This window comes from Bos mutus, chromosome 9 (genome assembly GCF_027580195.1).
Source record: "Bos mutus isolate GX-2022 chromosome 9, NWIPB_WYAK_1.1, whole genome shotgun sequence".
In the NCBI taxonomy this organism is placed as follows: domain Eukaryota; kingdom Metazoa; phylum Chordata; class Mammalia; order Artiodactyla; family Bovidae; genus Bos; species Bos mutus.
Window position 1 is genome coordinate 47,352,546 of NC_091625.1, and position 18,585 is coordinate 47,371,130.

Consider the following 18,585-nt stretch of genomic DNA (forward strand, 5'->3'; position numbering starts at 1 on the left):
TAGCAGAGGTGTAGATGGTGAGCTGCAGTCATATTTGTAATAGATTTTGAGGATGAAGCCAACAGGATTTGCTGACATTTAGAACATGGGATTAGATAGGTTTGGGGACAGATAGGTTTGGGAAAACACAGTTAAAAATTATTAAGATCATCCTTTCTTAGTAGTATCTGAAATAAAGGAAAGGAATATTTCATCTTATTTTGGTGTGCCTATAATGTATGTCAGGGCTTCCCCAAGTGGCACTAGTGGTACAGAACACTCCTGTCAATCCAGGAGACAAAAGAGACATGGGTTTGATTCCTAAGTCAGGAAGGTATCTTGGAGGAGGGCATGGTAACCCACTCCAGTATTCTTTCCTGGAGAATCCCAAGGAAAGGAGCTGGGAAGGCTACAGTCCATGGGGTCACAAAGAGTAGGACATGACTGAAGTGACTTAGCACACAACACACATAATGTATGTTTACAGTTCGGATTTTACAATACTTGCTTGCTGCTGCTAAGTCGCTTCAATCGTGTCCAACTCTGTGCGACCCCATAGATGGCAGTCCCCTAGGCTCCTCCATCCCTGGGATTCTCCAGGCAAGAATACTGGAGTGGGTTGCCATTTCTTTTTCCAATGCATGAAAGTGAAAAGTGAAAGTGAAGTCGCTCAGTCGTGCCCAACTCTTAGTAACCCCATGGACTGCATAAACTTCCTTGATAAAGGACACTGAGGTCACTGATGGAGCCCCATCTATAGAAGTTCAATAATTTTGCAGGAACATTTCAGTAAGTGTCAACAACATCCACAAACACAATGTCATCATAGAGGCTGCTTTCTTCCTTTAGTAAGTCATCCTCCTCTTGGAGATTATGTATATGATTGAGAAGTCTTTGAGGGCGAGAATTAAGGGTTTTTAAAAGAGCATCACCTTCCTGAATAGTATAAATAAAACCACCTGCAACTCCCTCCACACCTTCCATGAATTCATGAGGCAAGGCACCCTCCCCAGTTGTAACGACTCTGAGAACTCCTCCTCCATCATTAACTGTCACTTTGTGGAGATTCCTTGACACCAGGCCTTGGAGGTCTTGGCTCTCCCACAGGATTGTACCTTCAAAGCTCTCAAGTAAGATGAATTGCTCCACAGGCTTGTACCACAGCTTGTTCACCTGCACACCACAGCTCAGAGGACTGAAGCGAGCATTGAAGAGGGCCTCCTCCTGTTCTGCGTGATAAAGCTTGACAGTGATGTTCCTCTGGAAACCCACATCACCGGCATCATAAAACACCCCAAGACTCATAATAACGATTGGATAGAGAACCCGGAAGCTCACGCTGACAACTCGGTCCTCAGAGAGCCCTGATGAAGTGTCTTCCAAAAGACTGAATGCTTTAATCTCCTGATTCAGAACTGGATTCATGATGTTGAGTAGCAAGTAACAATACTTGCTTAGTAAGAATCAAATGTAAAAAAAAAAAAAAAAGTGTCTAAATGCCAAAGAAGACTTACAGTGTGGAACAGGCCAAGTATGGAACTATAGTAAATTTGATGGGTCTTCCACATCAGTTACTTAATTGTTTTCTTATAAAAAAAAAAAAAAAAGGGTACCCACTGATTCACTCTGACATTTTCTGCTGTTCATAGTGGTTGTACAAAATGGAAAGCAGTCCCTGAGATAGTTGGCATAAGCAGGGTCAAATGTAAATGCACACAGTGGTGACACAATTATATCATTACATAAACTACTCTAAGAAGTGATTCAAAAGCAGAGTATCTCCTGTAGCAGTATTACGTTTTCTACATGAATTCTGAAAACTGATCTCATCATTTACTAGTGAACAGATTGTAAAAAAAAAGTTATTTTTGTCTAAAATTGTTAAGATGATAATACTTTTCTTCTATATAGTTTATTATTGGAAATTAAGTTCATTCAACATTTTTATATGCACCACCAGTTATTTTGATAAACAACCTTCAAAATCATGATGTTTAGCTTTCTCATTTGTACTCAGAAGCACTTACAATCCTTCACTTATGTCTATATTAGATATTCTTCTTCAGTGAAACACAGTAAGTCTCTTTATATCCAGAGGGGATAGGTTCTAGGACCCCTGTAAATACCAAAATCTATAGGTACTCAAGTCCTTTATAAAACATGGTGTGGTATTTACATAAAACCCATGAACATACTTGAAACTATCTCTAGATTACTAGAGTTCAGTTCAGTCACTCAGTCATGTCTGACTCTTTGAGACCTCATGGACTGCAGCATGCCAGACCTCGCTTTCCATCACCAGCTCCTGGAGTTGACTCAAACTCATGTCGACTGAGTTGGTGTAGCCATCCTACCATCTCATCCTCTGAGTCCCCTTCTCCTCCCGCCTTCAACCTTTCCCAGCATCAGGGTCTTTTCAAATGAGTCAGCTCTTCACATCAGGTGGCCAACGTATTGAAGTTTCAGCTTTGGCATCAGTCTTTCCAATGAATATTCAGGATTGATTTCCTTTAGGATGGACTGGTTGGAACTCCTTGCAGTCCAAGGGACTCTCAAGAATTTTCCAAGACCACAGTTCAAAAGCATCAATTCTTTTGCTCACTCAGCTTTCTTTATAGTACAACTCTCACATCTACACATGACTACTGGAAAATCCATAGCTTTCACTAGATGGACTTTTGTTGGCAAAATAAACTCTTTGATTTTTAATATGCTGTTTAGTTTAATCATGACTTTTCTTCAAAGGAGTAAGCGTCTTTTAATTTCATGGCTACAGTCAGCATCTGCAGTGATTTTGGAGCCCCAAAAATAAAGTCTGACACTGTTTCCACTGTTTCCCCATCTATTTTCCATGAAGTAATGGGACCAGATGCCACGATCACAGTTTTCTGAATGTTGAGTCTTAAGCTAACTTTTTCACTCTCCTCTTTCACTTTCATCAAGAGGCTTTTTAGTTCTTCCACACTTTCTGCAATAAGGGTGGTGTTATCTGCATATCTGAGGTTATTGATATTTCTTCTGGCAATCTTGATTCCAGCTTGTGCTTCATCCAGCCTGGCATTTATCATGATGTACTCTGCATATAAGTTAAATAAGTAGGGTGACAATATACAGTCTTGACGTACTCCTTTCCAGATTTGGAACCAGTCTATTGTTCCATGTCCAGTTCTAACTGTTACTTCCTGACCTGCATACAGATTTCTCAGGAGGCAAGTCATGTGGTCTGGTATACCCATCTCTTTCAGAATTTTCCACAGTTTATTGTGATCCACACAGTCAAAGGCTTTGGCATAGTCAATAAAGCAGAAATAAATTTTTTTTTTTTCTGGAACAATCTTGCTTTTTGATGATCCAACAGATGTTGGCAATTTGATCTCTGATTCCTCTGACTTTTCTAAATTCAGCTTGAACATCTGGAATTTCACAGTTCACGTACTGTTGAAGCTTGACTTGGAGAGCATCACTTTGAGCATCACTTTACTAGCAGGTGAGATGAGTACAATTGTGCAGTAGTTTGAGCATTCTTTGACACTGTCTTTCTTTGGGATTGGAATGAAAACTGACTTTTTCCAGTCCTGTGGACACTGCTGAGTTTTCCACATTTGCTGGTATATTGAGTGCAGCACTTTCACAGCATCATCTTTTAAGATTTGAAATAGCTCAACTGGAGTTTCATCACCTCCACTAGCTTTATTCATAGTAATGTTTCCAAAGGCCCACTTGACTTAGCATTCCAGGATGTCTGGCTCTAGGTGAGTTTTCACACCATTGTGATTATCTGGGTCATGAAGATCTTTGTTGTATAGTTCTTCTATGTATTCTTGCCACCTCTTCTTAAAATCTTCTGTTTCTGTTAGATCCACACCATTTCTGTCCTTTATAGTGCCCATCTTTACATGAAATGTTCCCTTGGTATCTCTAATTTTCTTGAAGAGATCCCTAGTCTTTCCCATCCTATTGTTTTCCTCTATTTCTTTGCACTGATCACTGAAGAAAACTTTCTTAAGTCTCCTTGCTATTCTTTGGAACTCTGCATTCAAATGGATATATCTTTCCTTTTCTCCTTTGCTTTTCCTTTCTCTTCTTTTCACAACTATTTGTAAGGTCTCAGACGGCCATTTGGACTTTTCACATTTCTTTTTCTTGGGGATGGTCTTGATCCCTGCCTCCTGTGCAATATCATGAACCTCCGTCCATAGTTCTTCAGGCACTCTATCAGATCTAGTCCCTTGAATCTATTTCTCACTCCCACTGTATAATCGTAAGGGATTTGATTTAGGTCATACCTGAATGGTCTAGTGGTTTTCCCTACTTTTTTAAATTTAAGTCTGAATTTGGCAATAAGGAGTTCATGATCTGAGCCACAGTTAGCTCCCGGTCTTTTTTTTGCTGACTGCGTAGAGCTTCTCCAACTCTTGATTAGTTATTACAGATATTTATAACATATAACACAACGGAAACACTATATAAACAGCTGTGAATAGAATACAAATGTAAATAATTGCCAGTACAAGGCAAATTCAAGATTATCTCTTTAGAACTTTCTGGAATGCTGTTTTTCCCCAAATATTTTTAGTCCATGATTGGTTAAATCCACATCCACAGATGCAGAATGTGTGGGTATGGAGGTAGACTGTATTGTATCTTTAACTTTAAAAATAACAACATTTATTAAGGTCTTAAACTGTCTTCTTTTTTTATTCCATTGAAATTTCTAGCTTTACCTATCTCTATAAATAAACTATGAGCTCCTTGATATCAAGGAACTTTCCATTATTCAAACTGGTTCCCAACACAAAGCACAGTACCTCAATAAATATTTATATAAAACTGCATATGATCTAAGTCTCAAAAATAAATTATATCTATGAAAGTTTTTAATTAACAAATGAACTTTGAAGCAAATGTCTTTGGTTTATATAAGGACAAAAAATAGCCTCCTGACTACCTCTGATTTCTTTTGTTTAGCACAACATTTTTGAGATGCATTGATGCTGTTGCATGGATCAGGATGATTATCTCTTTTTATTGTATTCTACTTAAGTATTCTACTTAATGGTGAAGAAATAAACATTTTAATACTGAAGTCACTGTCAATTGGCATATGCCATACTCTTGAAGGATACCAAGGGAAATGAGGAACAAACATATTTACTCCCAATAGTTCCCTAAACAATCCTTTTCTTCCCACTTTTGTCATTTTCCTTCATCTGTACCTAGAAGAGAATACTGAAGAAACCAAGTGTAAATAACAATAAATTAACTGAAAGTTCTTTCTTATAATAATATGAGCTTTATTCTAAAACTGAAACTTGAAATATCAAGGCATCTTTTATTTCATTCATTAATTTCATCAGTTGAATTCTGTCTCTTTTAAAAGAACATTATTTCAATTAAGCATATTGTTTTAAAAGAAATTAAACATAATTTATTTTAACATATTGTTGTAATTATTCATCTCTTACAATGACTAGAGCATCACAGGACATGACCCACATACACTGTTTGCCTCTCTCAAATCATACAAACTCTAACCAGAGTGAGTTTGTGACAACGTTCTTATATTTGTGGTTTCCTTAACTTTCATATTTGAAGAATGTGGCATGATTGAGAGGAGAAAATATAGACTTTAAAACCAAGTTAGTTGTTTGTTTGTTTTCCTTTCTTTAATAATTTGTTATCTGTGTTAAGTATGGAAAATAACTCAACCATTTGACTCACCAGTTTTTATTCAGTGATATGATTATAATTACATAGAATTGTGGTGAGAAAAAGATTAGATGTTCCTGTAAGTATTCCATCAGTAATAGTTCCTTCCTGATGACTGAGTTGTCCATTTTGTCAGATAATGGTTATTTATTTTTAGCCCTTGTCTCAACTTGTTCATTATCCAGTGCTTTTCTTTTCTCAAGAGTTTTATTAATGTAATTATATTTACTCCCTCCATAATCTCTTTCTCAAGTTCTTAATGTTGATCACACGGGTATTAAAATCTAAATAGGTAGTAAACATAAAAAAAAAAAAAAAGCTGTGCATGTTTATTCTATACACAATGGTGACGATGTTAATATCATTTAGGCTAAATACTACACAAAATTTAAAAACCTATGGCCATGGATTATAAGTAAGAAGAAATACTATTTACTAAGAATATCAAGAAAATTTTGACCTCATGGGTTAACTTCCAGTCATTATTTATGGCTCTTTAGTGTTTATTTTGAAGAAGGAAGCTAAAGATGTGTCTACAGAACAAAGTAAGCCAGGCATGATACAAACTTGCTTTTCACACCAAACTTGTTTTGTGGTAAACTGTAGTGAATATTGTAGCATTTCTTTTAAGGGCAATTTCATTCATTTGGAAAATTAGAAACAATGAACTCTTTTACACATTTTTATACAATCTATACTATATGTTCAACAAGTAGGTAGTTAAAAATATTTGCTGTTTTGAATTAAGTGAATTGGACCATAAAATTAGATTTTGCTTTGGGTTACCCAAAGAAACATTTCACTTATATGAGAAAAGTTAAATGTTTCAAACCAACTTATATTATAAACAGGATTCAGAGTTTGTGATTTATTCTAGACCTAAAAATAAATGTTCTTACTTAATTTCTCCTCAAATATGGTAAGATTTCTCAACAAGAAGCTATATATTTTTCTCTTTCAAGAACAAAATGCTGGCAATAAATATCAGGGAGGTTTATAGCTCAGTTTCAACACAAGGCTGGAGTATGTGGTGAGGGGTGGAAAATCAACTAGATAGATAGATAGATAGATAGATAGATAGATATTGTTGTTGTTGCTCAGTCTCCCAAATGTGTCTGACTCTTTGCAACCCCATGGATTGCAGCGCCCCAGGCCTCCCTGTCCTTCACTATCTCCAGGAGTTTGCCCAAGTTCATGTTCATTGCATCAGTGATGCCATCCAGCCATCTCATCTTCTGAGACCCTCTTCTCCTTCTGCTCTCAATCTTTCCCAGCATCAGGGACTTTTCCTATGAGTTGTCTGTTTGCATCAGATGACCAAAATATTGGAACTTCAGCTTCAGCACCAGTCCTTCCAGTGAACGTTCAGGGTTGATCTCCCTTAAGATTGACTGGTTTGATCTTGCTGTCCAGTGGAGTTTCAGGAGTCTTCTCCAGCGCCACACCTTGAAGACAGCAATTCTTTGGCATTCTGCCTTCTGTATGGTCCACCTCTCACAACCAAACGTAACCACTAGAAAGACCATAGCCTTGACTATACGAACCTTTGCCATCAGAGTAATGTCTCTGCTTTTCAACATACTGTCTAGGTTTGTCATTACTTTCCTGGCAAGAAGCAACTGTCTCCTGATTTCATGTTTGCAGTCACCATCCACAGTTATTTTGGGGCTCAAGAAAGGAAATCTGTCACTATTTCCACATTTTCCCCTTCTATTTGCCATGCAGTAATGGGGCTGCAATTTCCCACCTTGAAGGTCAGGAAGGGCGGTGGTGAGGAGATACCCCTCATCCAAGGTAAGGAACAGCAGCTGTGCTTTGCTGGAGCAGCCGTGAAGAGATAACCCACGCCCAAGGTAAAAGAAACCCAAGTAAGATGGTAGGTGTTGCAAGAGGGCATCAGAAGGCAGATACACTGAAACCATACTCACAGAAAACTAGTCAATCTAATCACACTAGGACCACAGCCTTGTCTAACTCAATGAAACAAAGCCATGCCTGTGGGGCCACCCAAGACGGGTGGGTCATGGTGGAGAGATCTGACAGGATGTGGTCCACTGGAGAAGGGAATGGCAAACCACTTCAGTATTCTTGCCTTGAGAACCCCATGAACAGTATGAAAAGGCAAAATGATAGGATACTGAAAGAGGAACTCCCCAGGTCAGTAGGTGTCCAATATGCTACTGGAGATTAGTGGAGAAATAACTCCAGAAAGAATGAAGGGATGGAGCCAAAGCAAAAAGAATACCCAGCTGTGGATGTGACTGGTGATAGAAGCAAGGTCCGATGCTGTAAAGAGCAATATTGCATAGGAACCTGGAATGTCAGGTCCATGAATCAAGGCAAATTGGAAGTGGTCAAACAAGAGATGGGAAGAGTTAATGTTGACATTCTAGGAATCAGCAAACTAAAATGGACTGGAATGGGTGAATTTAACTCAGATGACCAATATATCTACTACTGCAGGCAGGAATCCCTCAGAAGAAATGGAGTAGCCATCATGGTCAACAAAAGAGTCCAAAATGCAGTACTTGGATGAAATCTCAAAAACGACAGAATGATTTCTGTTCGTTTCCAAAGCAAATCATTCAATATCACAGTAATCCAAGTCTATGCTCCAATCAGTAATGCTGAAAAAGCTGAAGTTGAACGATTCTATGAAGACCTACAAGACCTTTTAGAACTAACACCCAAAAAAGATGTCCTTTTCATTATAGGGGACTGGAATGCAAAAGTAGGAAGTTAAGAAACACCTGGAGTAAAAGGCAAATTTGGCCTTGGAATATGGAATGAAGCAAGGCAAAGACTAATAGAGTTTTGTCAAGAGAACGCACTGGTCATAGCAAACACCCTCTTCCAACAACACAAGAGAAGACTCTACACATGGACATCACCAGATGGTCAACACCAAAATCAGATTGATTATGTTCTTTGCAGTCAAAGATGGAGAAGCTCTATAAAGTCAACAACAACAACAACAAAAAGACGAGGAGCTGACTGTGTCTCAGATCATGAACTCCTTATTATCAAATTCAGACTGAAATTGAAGAAAGTAGGGAAAACCACTAGACCATTCAGGTATGACCTAAATCAAATCCCTTATGATTATACAGTGGAAGTGAGAAATAGATTTAAGGGCCTAGATCTGATAGATAGAGTGCCTGATGAACTATGGACTGAGGTTCGTGACATTGTACAGGAGACAGGGATCGAGACCATCCCCATGGAAAAGAAATGCAAAAAAGAAAAATGGCTACAAATAGCTGTGAAAAGAAGAGAAGCAAAAAGCAAAGAGAAAAGGAAAGATATAAGCATCGGAATGCAGAGTTCCAAAGAACAGCAAGAAGAGATAAGAAAGCCTTCCTCAGCAATCAATGCAAAGAAATAGAGGAAAACAACAGAATGGGAAAGACTAGAGATCTCTTCAAGAAAATTAGAGAAACCAAGGGAACATTTCATGCAGAGATGGGCTTGAGAAAGGACAGAAATGGTATGGACCTAACAGAAGCAGATGATATTAAGATGAGGTGGCAAGCATACACAGAAGAACTGTACACAAAAGATCTTCACGACCCAGATAATCACGATGGTGTGATCACTCACCTGGAGCCTGACATCCTGGAATGTGAAGTCAAGTGGGCCTTAGAAAGCATCACTACGAACAAAGCTAGTGGAGGTGATGGAATTCCAGTGGAGCTATTTCAAGTCCTGAAAGATGATGCTGTGAAAGTGCTGCACTCAATATGCCAGCAAATTTGGAAAACTCAGCAGTGGCCACAGTACTGGAAGAGGTCAGTTTTCATGCCAATCCCAAAGAAAGGCAATGCCAAAGAATGCTCAAACTACTGCACAATTGCACTCATCTCACACGCTAGCAAAGTAATGCTCAAAATTCTCCAAGCCAGGCTTCAGCAATATGTGAACCATGAACTTCCTGATGTTCACGCTGGTTTTAGAAAAGGCAGAGGAACCAGAGATCAAATTGCCAACATCCTCTGGATCATGGAAAAAGCAAGAGAGTTCCATAAAAACATCTATTTCTGCTATTTTTTTTTTAATTTTATTTATTTTTTTAATTTTATTTTATTTTTAAACTTTACATAATCGTATTAGTTTTGCCAAATATCAAAATGAGTCCATCACAGGTATACATGTATTGACTATGACAAAGCCTTTGACTGTGTGGATCACAATAAACTGTGGAAAATTCTGAAAGAGATGGGAATACCAGACCATCTGACCTGCCTCTTGAGAAACTTGCACGCAGGTCAGGAAGCAACAGTTAGAACTGGACATGGAACAAGAGACTGGTTCCAAATAGGAAAAGGAGTACGTCAAGGCTGTATCTTGTCACCTTGCTTATTTAACTTATATGCAGAGTACATCATGAGAAACGCTGAACTGGAAGAAACACAAGCTGAAATCAAGATTGCCAGGAGAAATATCAATAACTCAGATATATAGATGACACCACTCTTATGGCAGAAAGTGTAGAGGAACTAAAAAGCCTCTTGATGAAAGTGAAAGTGGAGAGTGAAAAAGTTGGCTTAAAGCTCAACATTCAGAAAACTAAGATCATGGCATCTAGTCCCATCACTTCATGGCAAATAGATGGGGAAACAGTGGAAACAGTGTCAGACTTTATTTTGGGGGGCTGCAAAATCACTGTAGATGGTGACTGCTGCCGTGAAATTAACAGACGCTTACTCCTTGGAAGGAAAGTTATGACCAACCTAGATAGCATATTCAAAAGCAGAGATGTTACTTTGCCAATTAAAGGTCTGTCTAGTCAAGGCTATGGTTTTTCCAGTGGTCATGTATGGATGTGAGAGTTGGACTGTGAAGAAGGCTGAGCGCCGAAGAATTGATGCTTTTGAATTGTGGTGTTAGAGAAGACTCTTGAGAGTCCCTTGGACTGCAAGGAGATCCACCCTGTCCATTCTGAATGAGATCAGTCCTGGGATTTCTTTGGAAGAATGATGCTAAAGCTGAAACTCCAGTACTTTGGCCACCTCATGCGAAGAGTTGACTCATTGGAAAAAACTCTGATGCTGGGAGGGATTGGGGTCAGGAGGAGAAGGGGAGAACAGAGGATGAGATGGCTGGAGGGCATCACTGACTCTATGGATGTGAGTCTGGGTCAATTCCGGGAGTTGGTGATGGACAGAGAGGCCTGGCGTGCTGCGATTCATGGGGTCGCAAAGAGTCGGACATGACTGAGCAACTGAACTGAACTGACCTGAATGGGGCTGGATGCCATGATCTTAGTTTTTCTAATATTTTATCTGAAGCCAGCTCTTTTACTCTTCTCCTTCACCCTCATCAATAGTCTCTTTAGTTCCTCTTCACTTTCTGTCATTAGGGTGGTATAATTTGCATATCTGAGGCTGTTGATATTTCTCTTGGCTATCTTGATTCTGGCTTGTAACTCATCCAGCCTGGCATTGATATGCTCAGCCTAAAGGTTACACAATGATAGCAGACAGCACTGTCATACTCCTTTCTTGATCTTGAACCAATCGGTTGTTCTGTACAGGGTTCTAGCTGTTGCTTCCTGACCTGCACAGGATTCTCAGGAGACAGGTACAATGGTCTGGTATTTGCATCTCTCTAAGAGCTTTCTAAAGTTTGTCATGATGTACAGAGTCAAAGGCTTTAGTGTGTCAATGGAACAGGGATAGATGTTTTTTTCTGAAATTTCCTTGTTCTCTACAATCCAGGGAATGTTGGTAATTTGATCTCTAGTTCCTCTTCCTTTTCTAAATCCAGCTTGGGTATCTGGAAGTCCTTGGTTCTCATAATACTGAAGCCTACCATCCAAGATTTTAAGTATGACCTTACTAGCATGGGAGATGAGTGCAACTATCCAATGGTTAACACATTCTTTGGTACTACCCTTCTTGGTTATTGGGATTAGGATTGAACTTTTTCAGTCCTGTGGCCACTGCTGGGTCTTCTAGATTAGCTGACATAATGAATGCAAAACCTTGATGGCATCCTCCTTCAGGGATTTGAATAGTTCTGTTGGAATTTCATTGCATCCACTAGCTTTATTAACAGCAGCGTGTCTCAAGGCCCACTTGACTTTGCACTCCAGAATGTCTGGCTCTGGGTGACTAACCACAGTATCATAGTAATCCGGTTCATTAAGATCTTTTTAATACAGTACTTCCATGTATTCTTTCCGTCTCTTTTTGATCTCTTCAGCATCTACTAGGTCTCTATCATTTTTATCCTTTATTGTGCCCGTCTTACAGCAGAATACTCTCTTGATGTTTCCAGTTTTCTTGAAGAGATCTCTAGTCTTTGTTGTTTTCTTCTATTATTAAACACTATTCATTGAAGAAGGCCTTCTTGTCCCTTCTAGCTATTCTTTGAAACTCTGCATATAATTGGATATGCCTTTCCCTCTCTCCCTTTCTACTCTCTTCTCTCTTTTTTCTTTGGGATGTTTTTGTTCCCTGCCTTCTGTACAAGATTATGGACCTCTGTCCATAGTTCTTCAGGCACACTGTTATCTAGATCTAGTCCCTTGAATCTATTTTTTATTTCTACTGCAAATTCATATGGGATTTGATTTAAGTCATAGCTGGCTGGCCTAATGGTTTTCCTGGTTTTCTTAACTTTAAGCCTGAATTGTGCTAATAAGAAGCTGATGATCTGAGCCACAGTCAGCCCCAGGTCTTGTTTTTGCTGACTGTATACAGATTCTCCATCTTCGGCTGCAAAGAATGTAATCAATTTAATTTTGGTATTTACCATTTGGTGATGTCTATGAGTAAAGCGGTCTCTTGTGTTGTTGGAAAAGAGTATTTCCTATGACTGATACACACTCTCAGCAGAATTCAATCAGCCTTTGCCCTGCTTCATTTTGTTCTCCAAGGCCAAACTTGCCTGTTACTCCAGGTATATTTTGACTTTCTACTTTTGCATTCCAATTCCTGATGATGAACAAAACATCTTTTTTAGGTGTTAGTTCTAGGAGGTCTTCTAGACCTTCACAGAACTGATCGACTTCAGCTTCTGCGGCATCAGTGGTAGGGGCATAGACTAGGATTACTCTGATGTTGAATGGCTTTCCTCGGAAATGAACCAAAATCGGGCTGTCATTTTTGAGGCTGCACCCAAGTACTGTATTTTGGACTCTTGTTGATTATGAGGGCTACTCCATTTCTTCTATGGGATTCTTGCCCCAAGTAGTAGATTATAACAGTCATCTAAATTAAATTTTCCCATTCCCATCCATTTTAGTTTGCTGATTCCAAGGATGTCGACGTTTATTCTTACCGTCTCATGTTGATCTTGTCCAGTTTTCCTTGATTCATGAACCTAACATTCCAGGACTGTTATTTGCAGTATTTTGGGTTTTACTTTCATCACCAGGTGTATCAACAACTGTGCACTATATCCACTTTGGTGGATCTATATACACTAAAAGTATAGTATACATATATACACATATGTGTATATGTGTGTATATAGTATATATGTGTGTATATACTATACATATATTATACATATATGTTTTGAATATCCAAACCCCAAATTTTCATGATATGTTAATATGCAAAAATCCACATATACATGTGATGAAAACAGGGAAATTTATGGGTAGTAAATACATGTTCTCTAGGTCTGAAAAGCACTTGAACTAGCTTGGGGGTATATTTATTTTCTATTCCAATTACGTGAGTCTGATAAGAATGTAACAAAATGTTAGCCACTTAGCTAAAGAGTTCAAAAGTTTAATCCAAGGTATGTCATTTGTGTCCCTTTTCTTGGCTTTCTATTTTGGATGTCAAATTTAAGAGAACCTTAATTTAACAATGTTAACAGCCATGTGACAAAAACACATATTTAGTAGATGAGAAAAAGCTAAGCAGAGAAAAGGATTAACAGGAGACAGAGGAGAGGGGGAGACAGAGACACATAGAGAGATTGAGAAAGGGGCTTAGTGCTGTTGAACATTACTGCCCAAGACACCCCAGAATTGCCTGTTTGTCTCTTTCTCTCCTTCAGTGTTAACAGCTAAACCAAAGAATGAAGCAAGGGTTGCTCTATTTGCTTAGTATCATTTCAGTGGGTTTCTGTCCTCTGTGTCACACACACACACAAAAGGAAGATAGATAAAAAGGTACCTAGAAAAATAGAATAAATGGAAGTAGAGTGTGAGGCTAAGATCACTGTCCAACGTTTAGAACTTTGTATATAATGGAAAGTTACATTTTTGTGATCAACTAAGAAATGCATTAATTTTAATCAACATATTCTAATAATGAATTAGAAAGTGGATTTTCAAAGTTCACATAATTCAGACTCAATATACACAAACTACATCAATCATCTGTTCATTTAACATTATCCTTGCATGTGATTAGTTCAGTTCAGTTCAGTCGCTCAGTCGTGTCCCACTCTTTGCGACCCCATGAATTGCAGCACACCAGGCCTCCCTGTCCATCACCAACTTCCGGAGTTCACCCAGACTCACGTCCATCAACTCAGTGATGCCATCCAGCCATCTCATCCTCTGTCATCCCCTTCTCCTCCTGCCCCCAATCCCTCCCAGCATCAGAGACTTTTCCAATGAGTCAACTCTTCGCATGAGGTGGCCAAAGTCCTGGATTTTCAGCTTTAGCATCATTCCTTCCAAAGAAATCCCAGGGCTGATCTCTTTCAGAATGGACAGGGTGGATCTCCTTGCAGTCCAAGGGACTCTCAAGAGTCTTCTCCAACACTACAGTTCAAAAGCATCAATTCTTCAGCACTCAGCCTTCATCACAGTCCAACTCTCACATCCATACATGACCACAGGAAAAACCATAGCCTTGACTAGATGGACCTTTGTTGGCAAAGTAATGTCTCTGCTTTTGAATATGCTATCTAGGTTGGTCATAACTTTCCTTCCAAGGAGTAAGCATCTTTTAATTTCATGGCTGCAGTCACTATCTACAGTGATTTTGGAGCCCAAAAATATAGTATGACACTCTTTCCACTGTTTCCCCATCTATTTCCCATGAAGTGATGGGACTGGATGCCATGATCTTCGTTTTCTGAATGTTGAGCTTTAAGCCAACTTTTTCACTCTCCTCTTTCACTTTCAGCAAGAGGCTTTTTAGTTCCTCTTCACTTTCTGCCATAAGGGTGGTGTCATCTGCATATCTGAGGTTATTGATATTTCTCCCGGCAATCTTGATTCCAGCTTGTGTTTCTTCCAGCCCAGTGTTTCTCATGATGTACTTTGCATATAAGTTAAATAAGCAAGGTGACAAGATACAGTCTTGACATACTCCTTTTCCTATTTGGAACCAGTCTCTTGTTCCATGTCCAGTTCTAACTGTTGCTTCCTGACCTGTATACAAATTTCTCAAGAGGCATATCAGGTGGTCTGGTATGCCCATCTCTTTCAGAATTTTCCCCAGTTTATTGTGATCCACACAGTCAAAGGCTTTGGCATAGTCAATAAAGCAGAAATAGATGTTTTTCTGGAACTCTCTTGCTTTTTCCATGATCCAGAGGATGTTGGCAATTTGATCTCTGGTTCCTCTGCCTTTTCTAAAACCAGCGTGAACATCAGGAAGTTCATGGTTCACATATTGCTGAATCCTGGCTTGGAGAATTTTGAGCATTACTTTACTAGCGTGTGAGATGAGTGCATTTGTGTGGTAGTTTGAGCATTCTTTGGCATTGCCTTTCTTTGGGATTGGAATGAAAACTGACTTTTTCCAGTACTGTGGCCACTGCTGAGTTTTCCAAATTTGCTGGCATATTGAGTGCAGCACTTTCACAGCATCATCTTTCAGGACTTGAAATAGCTCAACTGGAATTCCATCACCTCCACTAGTTTTGTTCGTAGTGATGCTTTCTAAGGCCCACTTGACTTTACATTCCAGAATGTCTGGCTCTAGGTCAGTGATCACACCATCGTGATTATCTGGGTCATGAAGATCTTTTTTTATGCAGTTCTTCTGTGTATTCTTGCCATCTCTTCTTAATACCTTCTGCTTCTATTAGGTCCATACCATTTCTGTCTTTTATTGAACCCATCTTTGCATGAAATGTTCCTTTGGTATCTCTGATTTTCTTGACGAGATCTCTAGTCTTTCCCATTCTGTTGTTTTCCTCTATTTCTTTGCATTGATCGCTGAGGAAGGCTTTCTTATCTCTTCTTGCTATTCTTTGGAACTCTGCATTCAGATGCCTATATCTTTCCTTTTCTCCTTTGCTTTTTGCTTCTCTTCTTTTCACAGCTATTTTTAAGGCCTCTCCAGACATCCATTTTGCTTTTTTGCGTTTCTTTTCCATGGGGATGGTCTCGATCCCTGTCTTCTGTACAATGTCACGAACCTCAGTCTGTAGTTCATCAGGCACTCTATCTATCAGATCTAGGCCCTTAAATCTATTTCTCACTTCCACTGTATAATCATAAGGGATTTGATTTAGGTCATACCTGAATGGTCTAGTGGTTTTCCCTACTTTCTTCAATTTCAGTCTGAATTTGGCAATAAGGATTTCATGATCTGAGCCACAGTCAGCTCCTGGTCTTGTTTTTGCTGACTGTATAGAGCTTCTCCATTTTTGGCTGCAAAGAATATAATCAATCTGATTTTGTTGCTGACCATCTGGTGATGTCCATGTATAGTCTTCTCTTGTGTTGTTGGAAGAGGGTGTTTGTTATGACCAGTGCATTTTCTTGGCAAAACTCATTAGTCTTTGCCCTGCTTCATTCTGTATTCCAAGGCCAAATTTGCCTGTTAGTCCAGGTGTTTCTTGATTTCCTACTTTTGCATTCCACTCCCCTATAATGAAAAGGACATTTTTTTGGGTGTTTGTTCTAAAAGGTCTTGTAGGTCTTCATAGAACCGTTCATTTTCAGCTTCTTCAGCATTACTGGTTGGGGCATAGATTTGGATTACTGTGATATTGAATGGTTTGCCTTGGAAATGAACAGAGATCGTTCTGTCGTTTTTGAGATTTCATCCAAGTACTGCATTTTGGACTCTTTTGTTGACCATGATGGCTAATCTGCAGTTAAAACATATTCTAGGGAAGCTCTGAATTATTAAAAAAAAAAAAAAAAAAACTAAGCAAAAAATAGCATAATTTTCCTCCTGAAGGAAAAAGAAAAAAACTTCTGAGGAAGGTTTCAAAGTTAATTTAAGCAAAACAGAATGATTTAGTGTTGAGAAATGCATTTAGGGTAAAGGAAAAACATAAGCATGAATATGTATCCTTCAGAGAGTTACTTTTCAGCAAGTGAAACACTCACAAATATGAAACAAATAATAATAACTTGATATAGAACCAGAGGTAATTATAAATTCTTTTATACACTCCATGGAGTGTATATTCTAGAAAGTGTGGTGTCTTATCAAGGTAACAACTCAACAGAGCAGACTGTGATATTCCTTCATAAGGGAAAAGAGCCTGTAGGCTGTGTGGGGACAGAGAGAGCAAAGAGGAGCCTGGTGACAGTTCAGTTACTCAGCTGTCAGCAAAAATTTGGCTCTGGCCACTCACTTAATAAACCTGACTCAGCAGACCTAATCCTTGAGGAATCAGGCCCTTCAATCCTAAAATCAAATGTAACAGCCATTTACTACTCCTGGAGCACTCTCTTTGCTGTATCACCAACAATCACACACTTATCCAAGACTTCCCTCCAACCATATACTGCACCCACCTAGGAAGACCTTCAAGATAACTTATACTGTAATTGAATGGTTTAATTTCACTGAAGTTTTAGTCTATCCAGTTTCACTCCAGAACCAATTTTCTTAAATAAGGTTTTATTTGGTACAAGAAGAAGATAAAGGTGGTAGGGATTGAGATTAGAGGTATTTAGTTTTCACTGTTTACAAATGTTCTGATTGCCTATGTAGAAAACCTCAAAGGATCAACAAATGATTAAAGTCAATAACACAGTACAGCAAAGTTATACAATCTAAGCTTAATGTCTAAAAATGAGTTTTAATTTTACATATTAGGAACGATTAGAATATGATTCTGGCTGCTCGCTAGAGAATCTACCACTGGTAGAATGACCTTGTGAATTATTATCCAAACAGGGGAAATTATAATAGCAAAATGGAAATACTTGAAAATTAGCAAAAAACAACCAAAACAGACCCCAGAAAATCAAAAGGGATGGGCTTTCTATAGGTTTAAATGTGGAAGCCAGGAAAACAGAGTAGTACCAACATAATACAGATGGCTTGTACCAGGTCCTAGCAATGATACTGGTGAGAAGTAGTCAGTTACTAAATATATTTTGAAGATACAGTCAATAGAATTAAAAATAACATTTGTTTTTGAAAAAAAAATAAAGACATTCAAAGTATGAGAAGTATCTGTTACACATGTAAAAAGCAAAGGGTTTTTATCCAAATGTTAAGAAGAGCCTTAAATAAATTTAGTGACAAAGCACAATCAAAGATAAATAATAGATATTATACAAAATAGAACAACCAAAAAAGTGCTTTTTAATTAGAATGTTTAAGATCTACTCTCTTAGCAATTTCAAAAATAGGATACAGTATTATGTTACCATGCCGTACACTGTATCTCCCATCTTATCAAATATTTATGTGAAATTCTTTATATAAAAATACAATCGACCTTTGAACAATATGGGTTTGAACTATGTGGGTCAATTTATATGCATATTTTTTTCAAAAATTAAGTACTACATGGTCTGAGGTCAGCTGAGTCTGTGGATATAGAACTATGGACATGGAGGATTCACTGTAAAATTATACTCAAATTTTGGACTTCATGGGGAATGGCACCCCTAACCCACATTGTTGGAGTGCAAACTGTATATTCAACCACATTAGTAATCAGAGGGATGTACATTAAATGTTTTCGAGACATTGGATAACAGACAGTCAGGGCTGTAACCTC

The 18,585-nt window shown here is 38.5% G+C and overlaps 1 pseudogene; it reads right to left on the minus strand.

Moving 5' to 3' along the window:
- Window positions 1-666: 666 nt before the first annotated feature.
- Window positions 667-18,585, minus strand: part of LOC102273009 (UDP-GalNAc:beta-1,3-N-acetylgalactosaminyltransferase 2 pseudogene) — a 32,341-nt pseudogene continuing 14,422 nt past the window's right edge.